Source organism: Plectrocnemia conspersa, unplaced genomic scaffold (assembly GCF_051122295.1).
Source record: "Plectrocnemia conspersa isolate PC_06_02 unplaced genomic scaffold, ASM5112229v1 ptg000014l, whole genome shotgun sequence".
NCBI classification, from domain to species: domain Eukaryota; kingdom Metazoa; phylum Arthropoda; class Insecta; order Trichoptera; family Polycentropodidae; genus Plectrocnemia; species Plectrocnemia conspersa.
The window spans coordinates 18,227,428-18,240,986 of record NW_028277178.1 but is presented as its reverse complement, the minus strand read 5'-3'; the positions used below and the strand labels follow the sequence as shown (position 1 = coordinate 18,240,986).

General features: G+C 32.1%; 1 protein-coding gene across 16 annotated transcripts in view; it reads left to right on the top strand.

Annotated features, from left to right (window-relative positions):
* The window catches only part of rdx (BTB/POZ and MATH domain-containing protein rdx), a 208,177-nt gene that overhangs the window by 9,025 nt on the left and 185,593 nt on the right, over window positions 1-13,559 (top strand). Inside the window, exon 2 of one of the 16 annotated variants that reach the window (XM_088204922.1) lies at window positions 3,042-3,183. The exons of the other annotated variants lie outside the window; for them this stretch is intronic. The gene's annotated coding sequence lies outside the window, so the exon portion shown is untranslated. The remainder of the gene's footprint in view (window positions 1-3,041; window positions 3,184-13,559) is intronic. 16 annotated transcript variants of the gene reach the window in all.

Here is a 13,559-nt window from a genome sequence, read left to right as displayed (position 1 = left end):
CGCCATTGATTTGCATATTCGATTTCAGTTTGGTGTCTAATTACTTACTTAGTAGTTGTTGATTGTGTTTATCCTGTTGTAAAGCATTGGACTAACGCCATGTTGCAATTGAGAATTTACAATAAAGAAAGTGTATGCATAGATCTATACCGATTATATAAATTATAAATAGTGTGCGTTTCATTAAATACTATATAAGAAGCTTTTAGAATATAACTAACTTTCAGTTTCGATTATTAAACGTGTCATGTGTGTTTTCATCCAGTGTTAGTTGAGTATCAGTAGGTAGGCGTACGCTTGAATGATAATCGCGAGGTCGGGGTTCGAATTTAATAAAGGTCGTGTTATTTTTAATATTATCGTATATTTTTTTTATATGACATGGCTGCGTTTTATATGTGTTTTAAGGTAATATTATAATTTATAATTAGCCATCAGACCTTTTTTTCTAAATCGTTTTTTAAACGACCTCACATCTAGTTTTACTATGATACAGATATCAGTCAGATGTTAGCTCTATTTTGTGTAGTTTTCAAAATATTTAACTGCATTGCAATTTGTAGTACATATAGACATTTTAATAGCATATGTATGCTTCATAATTTATGGTAGAAACCATTGTCCTAGATATTGTGTGGTTTTGATTAAACACGTTCAATACAAACAATACGGCGTTCGTAACTTAACAAAATTAAATAAATAAAGAAAATGCTTGTAATTGTTCTATTGACACAATTGCCGTATAATTTACGACTCGGATTAATAATTTTGCAAAAGTGATTGCAATGACCGTGTTATAATTAAATCGGTTTATTATATATATGTATATTGTAAAAATATCGTTGGAACATTACGTCGGTACAACGGAATAACAAACAACATCTACTGATAAGTATTGTAACAGCACTCATACTTCATTATATATGTTTATTCAATACATGGTGATTGAATTTATGATATAATTGGCAGACCTTTTTAAACATTGCTTATTTGTTAGAGCCATGAAAGCCGCACGTGCGCATTTCGCTAAGTGAAAAATAAACTGAAAGGACGAATCCAAGGGCCACGAGTGGGCGCAATTGCGTGGGGCTTCTCATTTTACGGGCCAAAAACAATGGACACATAACTCTCGTCTCGCCGGTGAAATTATTCAAGAAAGTCGAAAACAAAAGGTTGTTGTGCAACTCTTTCGGTGCGTTGCGACGAAGAAAATAGGAGTACGTACGCAAATTTTAATGTCAATTTTCTCGCGGAAAGCGTATCATTGCCCGATGAATACATATGTATAATTGTGATTGCTCTGTTATGGCACAGATCGTCGTGAATTCGCACTTTTATCACGTAATCTCATAAAAAGATACAGAGCCGCCTATACATGCATGGTGTGAATGATATACGTAATAGGCAATCAGGATCTCAATGTGATTTCGAGAAAATATATAATTCCTTCAGTGTGGTTGTTTTCTGTGAACCTTTATTTCTAATAATATTTACTATATTGGTTCGAACATAATAGTGCCACATATAATTTGATATAATTAGTCAGAACATTGACTTTGCCTTTTCCGAAGGAAAAATCCGAAGATTTACCTTACATAAATGCACAAATAATTCGTTTTATGGAACAAGGTATTTATTTAAATACACATATCTATTAAAATAATTCCGTGTTAAATCGCACCTATTATTGTTGTAACACTTCATTTACTTGCGTATATACAAAACTAATGCAGCTCTTAAAATAATTCGATATATATTTACAACAAAAAATATACGGTATATTTAAAATGCTTATTCTCAGGGTTTGCTTCAAAGTCTCCGTTTAAAAAGCACGTGTGTTTGACTTTTATTAACAGAGGCGACATATGCATGGATATATTGTCACAAAAAGAATTAGGATTGCCATTCCTGATTTTGCGATTGTCGGATATATTTTGCTTATTTTTAAATTAACCAATTAGGTGGGTAGTTTAGCCAAATATCTTTGAGCTACACGTAATATTTTCATAGCTTAAGGAATTATCAAATTATGTTTTTATTAAATATACTTTAAACTCGTAATTTTCTGTATGCAATAATACCTAATCTAATATGATTTTAAATTAAAGTTGTTTAAAACGTACATTATTTTTTAATTTAACTCTTGCAAATCCTTCAGTATGTTTGGTATTTGACTTGTAAATTTTATTATATAGTTTTCAGATCCGAATATAGTAAGAAAGGCGAATGCAATTTTTCTGTTCTGATTGCTCACACACGAGCGTTCTGAAATATGACTGCATTTTTCTTTCTCTAGATTTAAATTTTCAATAGAATTGTAAAATTTCGGAACTTCGTGTCTTTTTTTCTTATTAACCACCATTTGGATTTCAAAAGTTTCCGTGTCCCAACATCAAATAAATAAAATTTGAAAATTCCTGAAATCTTCGCAAATAAGATTCGCTAATATTTTAACAAAAATTATCGATCGGAATATATAAATGTACGAATTGTCTGGATAGATTGAATCCGTAACAATCATAAGGATAAGAAATTATAATACGCTAGTTGTATTTTTACATTCAATGTTATTGAAGAGCCGCGAGTGGCTCGCGAGCCGAGATTTATTGAGCCCCTATACACACAATTACAATACCTATCTTAAAACTTAGGGTTTTTAAATTATATATTTTCTGTAAAATTCATATTTTTGATTTAGATATTATAATTTTCCGTGATTAACTCAAAAAGAAATTTATAAAAATTTAACTATTTGAATATAATTGTTAAATAGAAAATTTACTGTTAAATAATTTACCGAAAAAACAAATTCTTTAAAAAATATCAGTATAATAAAAATGGTAAAATAATGCATAGATTAAATTAAAATCTTTATAACATAGTAATTCATTAGTGAAATTTCCCATACAATCCCCTATATTAGCATGCTTTGTTCAGTTGTTAACATAACAATACTTTTACCATAAAATATATGACAAATTATAGTCCGAATCTACTCTCACAAAAAATCACATTCTCGTTTTTTCTGCAACAATTTTTAGAAATCTGCCTACATTGCGGAGAAAATGGGCGAATTCTCGGCGTTCGTGCATCTAAACGGAAAAATCCGACAACAATGGCATAATGACCGATTTTCATCGTTCCTGACCGCTTATTATCGACACACGAGCATTTATCATACATGTATGTATCATATGTATGCATTTAAATAACAATAAGACGTTACCGATCGCTCGAATGACAAAGTCACTCGCTTTCGAGATGTCGCGAGTAAACGAAGAGAAAATTTCATCGCGCATCGAAAGTAACCCACTTAATATTTGGCGCTTACCTAATGGGAATCCATTCAATATGCATATAAATGCAATCTAGATATTTTTGAATATTTTTTGCGCAAAACGATTATTTCGTACTCGTCCATCTGAAAAAGTTACACGTCGATGTGTCATGTGCGCGACCTGAATTTTTGCAATTATTCAACGTCGTTTCGATTTTTTCGCGCTGCGTTTTATGACACGGTTTTATCGCATTATAATATATTTGTACGTTTTTTTTTCTGCAATTTGTTCGCTTTTTATTGACACGCTTATTGGTGTTCAATAAATTAAAACTGAATATATTAAGCGCCGTAATAAATTCACGGTTACGCAACGAGAGAGTCGGTTCGATTTTTATTAATTTATAACGCGGTCTTCCACTCTGTATTATCTAATGTTTAGGAATCGAATTAATGAAGTTGTTTTATTTGAATATTAAACTTTTTGTATCGTTCAAATGTGTAACAAGTATTAAATTAATTTATTTACATCGTTATAGTCGTAAAATGATTACATAATATATATTTTTAACAAAATGTTTGCCGTTTAAGTGTTATAAAAATGTACTTTTTGTAAAGTAATTTTAAATATGTTTACTGTATAATAACATGTTTTCTTTTATTCATTGAAGAAACATGGAATAACATATACCTTATATATGTATATATTTTTAAGATGACAAGTTCAATGTCGGACGCACTCGCTTCAAAATTGAAACGTTCTACATTACATTTTTTTGTTTTGTTTGGACGGTTTGAAATTATTTTATTTAATTTTTTAATTTTTATTAATAAAAATAAAAATTAAGTTTTCTCGATTTCGAACCCGAAGTATTGAATTATTTTGCTTTTTATTGGAGGCTCCGGCAGTCGCTCAGTTAAAACATTTAAATAAAAACAAGATGGAGATTCATAAAATATTGTAATTTAGAGGACCAAAAATGAATTACATATATTATTATTTTATTCGGGCTATTTTTTATTTCATCTATTGACTTTTCATACCATTTTTTGCTATTATTGTTTTGACTGCCATATTTCTACATTGTTTGGCATGTTTTCCATATTTCATTTAAAACTTTTTATTCTACTAGTTTTTATTATTTGAAATATTTGATGTGATATCTTTCTTCTCTTTAAAACGTTTTTAACATTATCATTAAACCATGGTTTTTGGTGGAATCGATATTTGTTTTAAAATTACATTGACTTTTTATTATACTATCCACAATATTGTTATAAATATTACTTCATATTATATTAAAATATATGTTCTCTACATTCCAATCACATGTTTGTAATCCTATTCTAAATTTATTAAATCTATTTTTCTGTATAAATATATACGATAAAATGATCAGTAATTCTTAGAGTGATTTTCATTTAACATTGCACTATTTTACTATTGGTAAAAACTGAATCTTTTAATGCTCCAATTAAAATGGTATCCATAATTTTATCAGAACTCGATTCTGAAATACTAATTATAAATTCCAAGAATGAATTTGGATCACTGTTTGGATATCTTGCTAAACATAATAATACAGAATTTTTTTCCACGAAAACCTTTACCATGATGGACCAGTATGGATTATCTTTAATATTTTTAAATAGCATATTAAAATTGATGTATTTTTAATATACAGTATAACACTTTATGTTTGTCTGGAGTTAGAATCGCTTCTAATCATATTTTAATCGTCAATATGTAATTCATGTTCTTCAATATCATTTGTTATATGTGTTTCTGTTAATCCTAAAAATAGCGGATATTCCTTTACAACAAGTAATTCTATTTCTTCTTTATGTGTTAAATAACTCATTGAATTAATCATTATCCCAGTCACAGATTCACGTTTCCCGTGTGAAATTTATAATTTTAGATGATCTTTTATATATGGAACAATTTCGATCCATCGAATTATGATCAACATTTAAATTTAAGTTTTTATATAATGTTTGTTTCATGAAATCATTTTGAGACAAAGTATTTATTAAAAATAAAGAAAAATTAAACAAGTTACTATTTCCACTATTAGATGCATTTTTAATGGTGTGTGTTCAGAATTTGTGTTATTTTTACAATAAACATAAAATAACACAAAAAAAAAACAAAGAAATGGCAGGTTTTGAGGTCAGAAAGTCTTCACTGGCGTGTCGAGTTGTATTATTGTCAGCTGGGACCTGTCGTGATGCTCTCTGTATTATGATCCGCTTATGTTTCGTGTCGATGCACACTCCTGGCTCGTCTCTGCTGCTGTGACTTAATGCCATATATTTTATAATGCTGCTTAAAGACTTTTGTCGAATCGCAGATGAGGATGTTTGCGAAGCAATTACATCGATTCTTGGACACATCCTCGAGATGTGCTTGACAGAAACGGTCCAGATGGTCACATTTACGATGATATATAATATAAAAAATACCACTTTTTAAGAAAAAATGCTTTAGAGGTTAAATTATTGAACTTGCTTAGTAAAAATTAGCACCGCAATCTCGATATAAAAACATGAAATACTAATAAAGCTATATAATTTATATTTTGAACGTAGCTCTCATGCCTAAGCATTTATTAAATTAATTTGATATAATTAAAATGTTTTATTTTTTAATTAACAAAACATGTTTTGAAAATTTTGCGTCCAGTATTTTTAAAGCCTTAGAAATTGGCTCATACTAATTTTCCAATGTAAAGATTTAAATTACACATTTTCCGGTATACAGCCTTGGCCATAATAATGGGGCACCCCTTAAAATGGTGTGTAACTCTTTACAAGTGCATAGTATGACCGAAATATTTTAGCAGGTAGTTTTTACCGTTATTCTGAGAACTAGACAAAGAATTTGTCGTTTTTAATTGCTCACTTGAGTTTTAAAAGGGATTGCAGGTCTAATTGCTCAGTCTCGCTTAAGTGACCCTTATGTTCAGTTGCGTAATTTCGGCCTTTATATGTCGTTATAATTTTTTTTTATTTAATAATTTGTTTTGAATGTTATATAAACATTTAACAAACGCGAATTAAGTGAAGCTGATAGAGCGAAAATAATTATAAATAAAATAAACAAAAATCGTTATGGCAGCAGCAGGGGTAGGAAACCTGTACGCTTGCGAGGGTAATATGAATAGTGATGCTTATATTTTAATGGTGGAAATCACTTTAATGGATTCCTACTGGAAAATATTTCCAATAATAGACCCGCTACCATCCGATTCCAGTAAGATAACGCTTGGTTTGCATCAAAAGGTTTGACGCTTTTAGAATGGCCTTCACTATTTTGTAGGATATAAAACATTTATTGGGGTGCCACATTATTAACGCCAAGGCTGTATATGTATTATATATACACAAAAACGTCACATAGTAGAAACGGTAGTTTCAATACGCTTTCATTTAGAGTGCACGAGGTCTCTCGGCTCTTTGATATCGCTGTCACCACGACGACGCACCGTTTTCTCGAATTGTTAAAAAATAAGAGCGACTGCACATTTAACATTTCACATTGTCGTACTATGTGAATCGATGCCGGCAGCCCAGAAGTGTTGCATCGATTCGGGATCAGTGGGTCGACTGCGCTTGCTGTGCTGTGTGCTTTCCCTTCCACCTTCGCGATCGCTCGTTGGCGAGGCTATCGAGACCCGAGACTGCTTGCTGGGTCGCGACCCGCCCGTCCGCAATTGGGTCGAGCCTTTCTGGGGACCCTACCCTACTTTTGGCTTAGCCCCACCCCGGCCCCCCAATAAAATCTGGAGCGAATGATATATCCAACATTTTAATTTCGAGTGCATTAAGAATAAATTTTTGTACAAATAAATATATTTGTACGCACGACTATAATGCTGATATTTACTTTTTGTCTATGAATACGAATTAAGTAGATAATAAAACCAGTCACAGTAATTCGCGTGAAACTTGTATGCACTGTAATCTCAAACAATATTATGTTCAGTGTCTGAAAATTATATCAGCGAGTTTACCTTTCGTTTAACCAGCGAAAAATTTGCTCATTTAGGAGCATTAGTCTCTCCCATTGAATTTGGGCAGAAAAATGTATTTCATTTTATTAAATAATATAAAGCTTAATGAATTAGAAATATTAAAAAGAAAGCTGAAACGACGTTCCTAAAATTCTCGGGTTATCCATCAAAGAAAACAGTCTCGCCTTTAACCTAAAAATATTTTTTTAAATATGCTATTTCAATGAAATCATATCGAAATACATTTTCACCGGTAGATATATATTGCTCCATAGTTTGTCTGCCTTGATATTACACTATGATTTATAAAAACAATTATCACTTCTCAGAAGTCAAAAATCTACGTCAAAAGCAATAAAATCGTGCACGATTTTATTACTTTAGACACGGATTTTTGACTTCTGAGAAGTGATAATTCTTTTTTGCGCCCTCCTATTGGTCAAAATTCGGTTTAATTGTGCGTCATTTGATATTGTTATAAAAAGTTTTAATATGAACGCTAGATAACCGAGCTTTTCCGCTGCGATGGCGACGGCACAATTCTATTGCTTTTGACGTGGATTTTAAACAGGGAATCCCTTGAATTTGGTCAAAAAATGCATGTCATTTAATCAAATACGATTAATCTTAATGAAATTGAAATATTAAAAAAACGAGCATTGACTGCCCTACTTTTGCTCCCCCTCCCCTTGAAAAATCTGAAATTACGTCCATGGTGGTCGACATAGTTCGCTGTGCTTTGTTTTGCTAATCATTTTAACTGTCTGATAAACAAAGCTTTTATTTGTGGTATATGGTAATACATACAATTCTAATATGTTAGTAAATTAATTACTTATTTCAATATGTAGATTCAATATTTATCTAAACAATTTTATTTGGGACACGCTGTAAAACCACAATCGGTCGATTTATGATTAACCATAGCTGTTGTGTAATTTATATAATTTTAACTGTATTTATTCAATTTGTATATGGTTAATTTAAGTACTTCTGAGATTAATTCGTTTTGAAGGTTTTCGCTTAATTACATTTTTAATTAATACGTGTTATTTTGGATAATTGAAAGGCCTACATACTTAACCCTTTGGCTGCTGTAACTTATTTCAAAATCCTAGCGGCTACCTTTAATAATTATATTTGATGAAACAAATATTAATTTTTACCATACTTTATTGTGCGTATATGTAGGTGTTTGTTTGCTCTCTTAAGCGAGTTGAAAACGCTTGACTGTGTTTATTTCCAGCAGTAATTGAATACATTTGATTGTTACGTCAACATATTAAATCGTTCATTTAATTACGTTAGCTGGTAGCACGTGTCCTCTATAGAAAACCTTCATTATATTATTATTGTTGAATTATTTCATCCCGGAGAGTGAAAGTGATTTTGAATTTTTTTGTTTAATGAAGCGCTTTTTGAAGCCGTCTATAATTTGTTTGTAATAAGTTTGAGAAAATTATGACAATTTACATAATTTATATACAATGAATAAATATAATTTAAGACAGTAGTATCAAGCTTTTCATTAGTTGATTTATAGTGAATTCTGTATGAGATACAATATCAATATTAATAAATATTTTTAATTTTTAATAAATACGCTTGATATATAGCCAAGTTTTGAACCTATTTTTTTAATATAACCTAAACCTAAATAAATACCTCTTTATGTGTAAATAGTTGAGTAATTATAATAACAAATACTTAAATTATCTGTATGAAAAAATGCTCAAAGAAAGGATTATTAATCATTTATAATTTTACATTATGGTAGAGCTTTCATTATAGTAAGCCGCTCAAAGGAGCCGTGCGTTCAGTTCACGTGGTTTGAGAATCACTGATCTGTAAAAATTCATCTTGGATTGGGTGTTATCGCGAAAATTCACGCAGCTTTTTCCAGCTGGGGGAGCGATTCTCGTTCGTTTGAGGTCCACTTTCGAGCGGCAACGTTTGAGAATTGCCGCCGTGGGTAAAAGAGATGAAGAAGAAGCACCAGAAACATATCCTACTTTTACCGGCGCTTATTGCGCGCGCGCGATGACATCGCCGCCGTTATGTAATTGCTCGCGCGCGCGCTATGCGATATTGGCACATCTGTCACAATCTCGCAGAATGGAGTCTGAGGAAAAGGCCATCGTCGCACAGAGTTGCGCAGCCGCATTGGAAATAGATTAATGGGGCGCGTTAAGCGGATGTGCATCCGCATCCGTAGTTTGTGTTGCCAAAAAAGATGCTAGAAGTTAGGGATTATAGTCCCTCAATGAAATATGCATGGGCTTGCGAGGATTGTACTTGGCGTCTCGGTACAACAATTATACTTCTTCTAAGGCATTATGTTGAGATTCTTATATGTATAGATTTATACTTGATACGTTTCAAAGCCTTATTTTTCCACATCTCGATAATGTATTCATATATGCAAATATTGTATGTAAAGAATACTATGGTTTAATATTTATTTTACAAATAAGTTACGATGAAGCCACTGTGTGACATTTATTCAAGGATGAAGCGAAATACCCATCTAAGGCGGTGGTAGTAGCATTCAAAGAGCGCTATCTATATTTGGTATGCAGCAAAGGCAGCAGCAGCCTTTGATAAAACAATTCGACAAATTCACCCATCCGCTTCCCAAGCGAAATGCTCAGTTTTATATAATATACCATACAAAAATTCATATCTACGATCTGCACCAGACATTTGCATAATAAATGGCTCATTATTTGATTTGTAACGAAACCCTTCATCCATCCTAAGTTGAAAAAGTGAACGGCGTCTAAAGTAATATAATATACTTTTAAAAAATCGAAAATTGATTTTATAATGTAATATAAGATTTATCGTTTTTGAAACAATTTACGATCGCGTTCGTGGTTTATGGTGCGGTTTTTTTCTCTTTTCGTAAAACGAAGGTTCACACATTTCGACCTTATTACCTGTTGAACGAAATCAGATTTATTGCGCGGATTTTTGGACGCGGTCCAAAGTAGTAAATTTTCTATATATATAAAGTGGGATGTTGTAGATTTAATTATCATGAGATGAACCAGGCGAACATTTATTGGTGTGCAATAGCAAATCAGAGACAGAAAAAGACAGCAAATTGATATAATATCAATGGTTAATATTTTATGGGACGCGTGTCAATTTTGTCTCTTTACTCGCGAACTTTTTGCATTGTCTTTTTTTGCTATTCGCTCGGACGTGATTTTGTGTCATTCGTGATTTCTTCGCCGTTAATTTTGTAAGACTAACGACACTCGTAACAATTCTTCGGCGTTTGACACACATAATCGTCTCTCAGCTATGTACGAAAATGTCAAGAAACGCTCGAACGATAATTTATGCAACGGTCTCATGGCAATAATTGATTGTTTCAATTTTAAACCTCAAACCGCGTTGAGTCATTTATACCACGCATATACAACCTAAATGTGAGAGTTTAACCTTAATTTGTTTATTTGTACTACAATAACATTCTGATTTCACATGATAATAATAATTTAATTAATAAGAGATATGTACATACATGTGTATTTATGTATATCTCACATAAATTGAATTACTATTAAATAGATAGTATATAAAACCGAGATGTACATACATGTGTTATAATTAGTGTTTTTTTTTGTCTTGGGAAGCGAGACAAAAAAAAATCTAGTCCCGGGATTTTATAGCATTATTATATAATAAAAATAAAATGGTAAATATATCTTTAGAAGCGCAGGATCACACTCCCACAGTGTATGGCTGAGAGGCAAATAGTAGTGGATTCTAATTAGAATGTAACGGTAAACCGTCGAGCTCGATATGAAATCTTATGATGCGTCCGGACGGCGGCTTCTGTCACGTACAGCCGGCATATTTGCGCGCGATCGAAAAAAGTGCCAAATAATCGCAATTTTTAAATTGTCATATTATTAAAATTAAGTGACTGATAATTATAAAAATTTGTGTGGGCACTCACCAATACAATATCAGTGACAACTTTTCGGTCGTAAATATTCAATTTACGCAAAATCTTTGTCGGCTTTTGCAAAATGCCATGAGACATAAAAATGATACTTCAGAATACGAACACCACATTTGTGACTATCTTAGAATTTTTGCCATCGATTCTAAATAAGAATTCGTTATAGTGTGACATTTATATAAACCGATCTAGGAAAATACATAATGATATTCGAAAAGATTTTTTTTAACAAAATCAAGTACCACTAATTATTTTTAAATTATTTAATTTTATATGAAAAAAAATATAGTAACGATATCTGTTAAAGGAATATACTATCAAAAATATAAAAAAAATCCCTTTTGGTGCCCTAAAATATTCAAAGATGTCAGTAAAAATCTGTTGAAGTCCCCGATAAGCATGTGGTATTATAACTTGACCACGTGGCCACGATGCAGCGCTCGACATGCGTGTTGACCATAGGACGGCTACGCGCATACTGAAATTGAACCGAGCTACTCGTTCTATCTTAGTTTGCGACACACCATATCATTATCTCTCTCACTGTCGTCACTTAACACGCGAGAGATCGAAAGGGGAAGTATCTCACCGCTCGCGCTCGAAAGAGCAGCTCGTGACTTCGGTCCTTTTGCCGACAATGTTCGAGAGCGCTCGAAGCTGGCCAAGTCGACTGAATTACCCCCACTTTACCTCCCGTTCTCGGTAACCTCGGGCAACTTCCGAGAGATTTTAGGGCGGGCAGAACCAAACCCACTATATTCTTTGTCCTTGGCCAACCTTGGCCATCTTCCAGAGAGTGTAGTGCAGGCATACAATTATATTATAAAAATAAGAATACATATTTTATTTTTGCTAGTCAAAAATAGTTTTTCACCGATGCATTTAGGGAGAGAGTATTTCTAATTTTTGTATTGAATATTCCTGCCGAAAAAAAAATACTCGCTCACTTTCCGTTGATGTTGGCTTAATTGCGAGCCCCTGGATTTATATAAATTATTCCCATAATTTTTTTGAATTAGTTTCCGGTTTGTAAAATCTTAAATTTATTTCGTCGGCTACATTTACTCTTTCTATTGGATAAATATTCTGGGGTTAAATTGTTTGTTTATTTAATACTCCTTCGTTTGTCAACGTCATATTAACTCTGAGTGGAATCGCCGTACATGTACGGTGACCTTCAACAGTTTTACCGAACTATATAAGTTAGAAAAAAGTCGATCTAATAAATCTTCGCCTTGATTCGAATATATTTTTTGGAGCAACTTTGAATTTTTACTGGCAACATAATCAGGCTTTTAAAAATGTATTAAACCAATGAGCAGCTTATTTCGTCTGCAAACAATTCTATTGATAAAGTTGTGCCATTTCAGACAAATGTTTCAGTAGAAAATCAGAAAGTATGGAGTACTATGTTATTTCTTTTGTATTGAGTCACAGAATCTTTAGTTATAATCTTTCGCAAAACTGATCTACAATATATATTAAAAGTATAACAAACCTGCTTTCTTATTTATGTATGTACCACTGAATTAAAGGGTGGAGAACTTATCAGGCGCATCTGCCAAAAAAATATGATGTCTAGTATTCAATCTAAAAAACTCTCTTGGTATAGAAAAATATTGATAAATAACGTTAAAAATGTACCTACGACGTCTCTTTAGTGTTTGCTATAAATTACCTTTGTTAATGTAATTTATGTTACAATATTTTATATTATTGCCGTATAGTGTGCCGTCTATAGTCAGAGTTAAAAATATTAATAATAGTAATATTTTTAAATTACAGTACATATTACATGTGTAAATTGTTGAGGCATTTCCACTGCGACGGCATGATTTTATTGCTTTTGACGTGAATTTTTGACTTCTGAGGAGGGATAATTGTTTTTTGCGCTCTATTATTGGTCAAAATTCGGTTTAGATAAGCTTCATTCGATTCTCACTTATTGTAAGTCGTAATATTGTTATAAAAAGTCTTAATATGAATATTGCTACTGCGACGGCACGATTTTCTTGCTTTTGCCGTGAATTCTAAACAGGCAGGTCATGGGGACATTTGCTTCTCCTCTTGAATTTGGTCAAAAAAATGCATGTCATTCAATGAAATATATTGTAAACTGAATTCGTGTGTTAAAGTTTTTTGACATTTTCAAAACTTGTTCTGTGATCATTTGTCGCTCCTCAGGACTTGCCGCTACTAGACAATTACCTACTTACCTATACCCACAGTATGTCCCCGGTTGTATGCGGAAGGTATATGATAAACATCTTCATGTTTATAATAATAGTAG